The sequence below is a fragment of the Vidua chalybeata genome, chromosome 10 (assembly GCF_026979565.1).
Source record: "Vidua chalybeata isolate OUT-0048 chromosome 10, bVidCha1 merged haplotype, whole genome shotgun sequence".
NCBI classification, from domain to species: domain Eukaryota; kingdom Metazoa; phylum Chordata; class Aves; order Passeriformes; family Viduidae; genus Vidua; species Vidua chalybeata.
The window spans coordinates 21,828,769-21,836,035 of record NC_071539.1 but is presented as its reverse complement, the minus strand read 5'-3'; positions in this window follow the sequence as shown (position 1 = coordinate 21,836,035).

Genomic DNA, 7,267 nt, shown 5'->3' with positions numbered 1-7,267 from the left:
ATGCCAGCAAGAGATTGTATCCTGCCTAGGCTTCTATCCAGAGAAACTGGTCTGTGGTTTCCAGGATATGAGAAACTGAACCTTAAGTGAAGATGTGCTTTGGGAGTTGGTGAGAGACACAGACCCTGTGCAGGTCTGTGTGAAGCTGGCTTTGCTCTGATAACTCATGATGACCAGCATCTACTTCTTTTATATCAAGATTGTCTATTAAATTTCTCATCTGCCCTACTTTGAGGCTTCTACTAGGGGCACCACTGTCCCTTCAACAGCAAACATATGGCAGGAAGTGTACAAGACAGCTCAGAGGCTGCTTGGCTTCCTCACGGAGAAGGAGATGTGTTTGGCTGCTTCTGGGGTCTTGGTGGCAGTGAAAAGCTACCTGGGATTGTTTCTCTCATTGCTTGCTCCTATCCAATGCAGCAGTTCTTAAATGTGGGATTTGATTGTGTGTTATTTCTCACTGGTTTTGACACATGTAATGATGCTGAACAGCACTGAACTCCCCCTTAAACCACTAACTTGCAAATACTGAAGTAACTCCACACTTCAGCTGAGGCTGGTCTCTGGAATGAGATACCTCTCTTCCCCAGAACTGTAGTTTTATGAGTTTCTGTTTCATTCTTTGAAAACACTTCCCCTAATTCTATTTTACTTATTAACCTCCTCCTTGCTGCTGAGACACTTCAGATTTAACCTGGCTAGAGGTTAAATCCCCCAAATCACCTGTGGGATACTGCACTCATTGTCAGTTCAGGCAATGAGTTCATTGCTCAGGTGAAATTTTTGGAATGCTAAAGGGATCTTTTGGTGCAAATTTTCATTTAGAGTTTATTCATGTAGGTAAGTAAATATTCAATATAATTACTTAGGTTGGAAAGACACTTAGGATCATTGAGTCAAATTTAAGCCCTTTCTTTGCTGTAAAACAAAAATAGCAGAGCTATGAGGATTTGTTAAAATTCTGAATGATGGAAAGCATGACATAAAATTTGAGTGACTTTTAAAATATAAGCAACCAGCATTGCTTATGTTGAGGTGGTTCTTCAGACTTTTTGTGAAAAGTAATTAATCTTGCCTAATATGTAGTAAATTTTTCCCTCTACCTATCTGGCTCCTCATAGTCAAAGGACAAACTGAATCAGCACAGAAAGAAAGACTTATTTGAGCTTGCAACATCTCAGAAGTCTTGAATTTGTCCCCAGAGAGAAGGCTTTTGGTTTCCAACTGCTTAATCATTTCAACAGTTGACTCAATTCAGTACCTGTATAAGAAAGGTTGTGTTATGGTTTTTTTTGTCTTGAGTGCTTTTCTGCATTCCAAAACCCTTTTCAACTTCATGTTTAATTTAGCACTTAAAGACATAATTTTATTTCTATTTTCCTTGCATTTTAAATGGCTTTTTTTTTTTTTTTGAATGTTCAAGGGTGCATACACTAGCAACAGGAAGTTAAGACAGCATAAGTACAAAACACCCTGGACATATTCCTATTTCTGATTGGTATCAGCTGTAAAATTGCTTAAATACATATAAATTTTCTCCTTTTTTGCTGAGAGAGAAACCATAGCAATGAGCTGTGTTCAGATACAAGTGAACAGGTGAGTCTGACTTGCCTTCTCTTAGAAACAGATAAAATTAGTGACTTCAAAACAAGATTTCCTGCTTGCTGATTCCTAAATACGATTAAGATTGATTTGAATCACTTTGACTAAAATGGGTCCACCCTGAGCACCTTTGGCAATATTTTTTTTTAACATCTGGCCAGATGTTTCCTTTTGTCATACCAGTGATAAGTGATGCACTGGAGATCTGCAGGCTGGGCAAGAAGCAGAGCACCAAGAGCCTCCTGGCTCTTGCTGAACTGATGGTCCAAGACCTGTAGCAGTTCTTTTCCAACCAGAATGCACTAGAGAGCTTGAGAAAGCATTGTGAGGTTTTCCTTCTCTCCTGAGCATGGGTGGGCATGCGGATCACCTGATCCCAAACACTTAGAGCAGCTACTGCACCCACCTGCCTTTCAGAGTCATGGAAACACTCCAGCCCAAAGTGGAGTGAAGTAAGGGAGACAATGAAATTCATGGTCAACAAATGCAAGTTAACCCTGCTTTGGACACCTACTTGATCAAGCTCATGTTTCAGCCTGAAGGAGGGAATTGCTTTTGTCCTGGCTATTGCATGTGCCAGATTCAGATACCTTAATGTCAGGTAATAGAATGTTGCCATCTCTTTTTTTTTCCTTTTTCCTTCGCCCTCCTTCTGGTTAAGGTCTCTTCCATCAGAAGCCACAAAAGCTCTCATCTTATAAATGCAGGAAAACCCAGACATGCTGAGTTCATGGCAGGATCTGTCTATTATCTTCTCTTAGCGTTTCTCTGTCTTCTGCAGTGGAATAGGAAGCTCCAGATCACCACAGATGCATTTTTATGTGGACAATCAACACTAGTGCAATTGCTTCCTGGGCATTTTTCTTGGTGGAAAAGCTGAATTTGTTTCCTTTTGCTTGTAACTACCTTGCTTGTACTAATACATCTCTGCAGATGTGCTCTGAATGGAAGGTTTATCACATCCAGATGAAAAATAACCAATCGGCTCCCTGAACCAGTCCACAGTGCCAGCAATCCCTAAATTATGGCAGTGCAATTTGGAAGGATGATTTAGGAATTGGTACGAGCAGCTGGACATGAATGAAGTTTGCTGTAGCTGACTGAGGAAAACAGCCCTATACTGCTCCACAGAGTAAGAGGGGTCACTCTTGTCAACCAGTGCAGCCTGGAAGAAAACTTTTGCCAATGTGGAGTTCCACAAAGTCTAGAGGTGTTTCAAGTGTTTAAAAATGTTTTGGTGCACTCAGAGTGGAACTGCATCCTAATGGAGGTGTTGTAAGATATAATACTGTGCATGAAGCAACCACGCACTCCGAGTTTGATCTGTGCAGACTTGACACATCAGCCTTACCTCCTTGTCTCAGACCTTGAAAAGACAGTTTTTTTAAGGCCATAGCAGCTGCCCTGCCCAGCAGAAGAGTCTAGGATTGAAGAGCCTGAAGAGGCATTCCAAAAGTCACCAAGGGTTTAATTACAAGTAGGGTTACATTCTGAATATGCAAAACTTGAGTCTAATCCCCTGGAGCATATTTAGGGCATGAAGATGTGTACAGGATAGAGTCCTGCCCAGTGTTATCAGATCCAGCAATCCCTTTGCCTATGTAGGACACGTCTGTGTGCCAGCACACGTCTTGCAGCCGCAGATAAATGCGTCAGAGCTCATAAATGCTGCTGAACCAGTGCAGAAGGGCCTGTTCCCACTTCAGGCTCTCTGATTTCAGGCTCATTGCAGGCAGAGGCACCTGCCTGTCTTTACCTGTCCACGTGCATGTATCCCATGTGTGAGTGTGAACTGATTCCCAAACCTTGTTGGTGGTCAATTGCTAGAATGAGACAAAGCTTTACCCTCTGCCTTTGTTGATTAGAACTTGAAAGGGAAGAGAACTCTGATCTCCTGGGGACAGTGACCTCATCTGGTGTTTTCTTTTTGGTGGTAAATATTTGTGTTTCAAAACAAAGCTATAGCTGTTAAACAACCTAAAACTTTTTATTTCTTTGTGTCTGCTGCCTTCTTGGCTATGAGATGGTTGATCCATTCAGTAAAATGTGTCACTTTTAAGCAAATTAGGAGACAAGAGACAAAAGAATTATATTTACTGAAATAGGTTCTGAAGAAGATGATGCAGTCTCATCAAAGTCCCAGATGTAGCTAGAAGCTGCTGTCTTGCAGTGAGCACCTGATTAACTGTTACCTGAGTAGCAACAGTGGGTTAAACTCTTTTCAGACAACATTACCAGAATAAGATTCAGGAATATAGGTAGAGGTGTTCTATGATTCAGCTCTGAAATTAAATTCCTGCTACAGCTTCCCCTTCACCCAGTTTGTACATCACTTCTGGAGTGCACCATATCTCTTCTGTCTTTGTCAAAACATATGGATAACAGAGAAATTCTGTCTACAGTGACAGTGGGCATGGCAGTGGGTTAGGAGAGGAAAGCATTGGGATCAGTGCTAGTCTACATCAGACAGCAAAGTAGTGGTTTGGTCATTAAACTTAATGTGTTTAAGTCACGAGAGATCTGTATCCTTGTGAAGGAGAATTGTCTAAAGGCTGTGGAAAATAAGTTGACTGTGACACAGACTCTTTGGTCTGGTCTGTGACACTCCAAGGTGATCCCATAAAGCAAGTGATTCAACTCACTGCATGGCTTTGAGAAGGCTTTGAATCAATGCCTTCAGAAACAAGAAAAATATTCAAAAACCCTCCGTGTTTTACTTGGGTCTCATTAAGCTGCTGCTTCCATGTATTGTTTCCCTATTGCAGCTGGCAAAAGATTTCTATGTAAAAAGAAGTGCTTTGTCCAACCTTCCTGCCCTCCTGTACAGCTTTGCAGCACAAAGCCAGACATTGTTAGTATGCTTGCAGAGGTAAGTGATAACTTCACAAACACAGACTGGAAGTATTGCTGCAAAAATCACATAAGATTGGACATTAAAAGTGGGAGAGACAATGCAGAGGGTGGTTCAGGCTTGGTTTGGTAGAAGGAGTTGCCAGAATTTTGCCAGAGCATCTTGTCTCTGAAGGAACACTTAGAGCAGGTAGAGGCTGGGTTGGTTTCCAGCCTCTTTGTAGATTAACTGGATGTCTTTGGCAGCCATCTGCTTCTCAAAGTCCTTACTCTGCAGGTGTTTATAACGTGGCTTCTGTGTGTATACTTTCTGCTGGAATTGTAGGCTGTGTGAAGTGGCTGGGATAGGCTCTGCAAGGTGGGAGACAACAGCTCCAGTCAGAGTCAGGCTGTGGGAACATAAAGTTGAATGACCTCCTTGGCCTTTGGGGCTCTTCTCTTGCTCTTGCAGGCATCTATGTCTGCAAGTGTGCTCACAATTCACTGACATTTTCCTTCAGCTACAACTGGTCTTCCCAGAGACTTCCTTCTCTAGCAGTTGAACTGTTCCCACTTCAGGCTCTCTGATTTCAGGCTCATTGCAGGCAGAGGCACCTGCCTGTCTTTACCTGTCCACGTGCATGTATCCCATGTGTGAGTGTGAACTGATTCCTAAACCTTGTTGGTGGTCAATTGCTAGAATGAGACAAAGCTTTACCCTCTGCCTTTGTTGATTAGAACTTGAAAGGGAAGAGAACTCTGATCTCCTGGGGACAGTGACCTCATCTGGTGTTTTCTTTTTGGTGGTAAATATTTGTGTTTCAAAACAAAGCTATGCTGTTAAACAACCTAAAATTTTTTATTTCTTTGTGTCTGCTGCCTTCTTGGCTATGAGATGGTTGATCCATTCAGTAAAATGTGTCACTTTTAAGCAAATTAGGAGACAAGAGACAAAAGAATTATATTTACTGAAATAGGTTCTGAAGAAAATGATGCAGTCTCATCAAAGTCCCACATGTAGCTAGAAGCTATTCACAATTAACCTATCTCCGTGTTCTTGCTGATGTGGCTTCTCCAGGGTTTGTTCCCACTTGACATGCTTATAAAATATATCTTTAAGGTCTCCTGGTTTTACTAAAGGAGTGCTCCAAGCTGTTTTGGTCACCCCACCTGAGGTAGGAGCTGTGGTGTGGAGCCTGTTCCAGCTGGAACACTGTCCTGCTAGGAACAGCTACACTGGAAACAGTGTTTTGGGGTGATAAAAACTGCTTTTGCACTGTTGCCTGTCATTCCTTTGCCACAGGGTTTTTCCCATTATAGATCAAGTCCCTAAGCATAAACATTCTATGGAAAAAAGGGCTCTGACAGCACCTTGGATTGTAACACCCTCTTCTTTTCTGGTCAGCTGAGCACTGTATGCTGTGGTTTCATCTGGTTTTACTTATAGAGGCATCATTCAGCATGAAACTGTATTTTTAATATAAATGTGTAAATAATATAGGTAGAATACCATGCACTATTGGGTGGTGGTTTTGTAATACAAAGTTTGCTTTTTTATACACAACCCCCTCATGCTTTTAGTTTTTGTGTCTTTGCTGCAGGGTGGAAGTTGAGGGGGTGCTGCATGCTGTGACAGTTGGGCAGGGAACACATGTGGGATGAGATTGGCATTCATGGGGAGCTGGGAAGCACTGTGGTACTTGCATATTTGCCAGATTTCTGGGAAAAATTGTCATTAGTTAAGCAATACTGATATTTAAGCATTCCTCCTCATTTCATAGCCCTGCTGAATAGGAACAGTTTAGATAGGGCCCCTATGTCAAGCTGTCAGCTGCTGCAGGAAGTTAAGGCATAATTTTTAATGATTTTTTCAGCCATCAAGGTGGCAAAGGCAAAAATACAGTTTTCCAAGACACTACCAGGCCCACTCTGCAGGGAATAGGTGGGTTAAGGGTAGGAAGTAGCACAAAATCTCTGGAGTCTTGATTTCAGCTTCTGCAGGACAGGCCTTTGTCTGTATTTAAATTTTAGTAAAGCTACGGTGGATAAAAAATTTCTGAGAGAATCTTGGAGCAAACACATCTGGTGCTGGAGCTGCACAGTCACTATTGCCCTGATCACACCGAGCTGAGCTGGGGTCCCAGCTGGCATCACTGCATGCATGTACCCCTCCTTAACCCTGCCCCTTTCCTGAAAAAGCCAGCTCAGAAAAAAGATCTGAAATTGCTGAAGGGTGTGAGGTACCTCAGCCCTTTTCCAAGACAGCAGAGCAGGCTCCAGCAATCCAGTTAACGGCAGCCAACATGCTTTGTGTTAATCTGTGCTTGAGCTGTGTGCTGGATGCTGGCCAGAATGTTCAATACGTCACATAATAAGGTTTTCTTCATGCAGTTAATTTGTTCCTTTTTATCCCTCGATTTGGAGACCAGCACCTGGTGCACATTGTACTCCTGGAGGGATTTATGTGCTCAACACCTTGGAGAGATGTACTTGCTTCTGGCTTTTCTTGAAGGCAACAAGATGACAACAGTTAAGTCTCACTTCTCACCTCCTTTCAGAAAATTGTGTTTCAGACATGCCCAATACTCAGCTGCTAATATACAAAGTATTACTGGGGAGAATTTGTGTTTGGTCTGGTAGAATTTCTTGGCTTCTTTCTGCTATTAAAACTTCTTTTTGTTTCAAATCGTAACACAGAAAGCCAGTATTTGTATGTGGTTTATTGAGATGAAATGGTATAACACATGCACATGGAAAGAAGCTGAACATTGTGGCATCAATATGGTAATGTTGCAACAAGAAGTTGACGTTGAAATTAATTTATAAATATATTGGA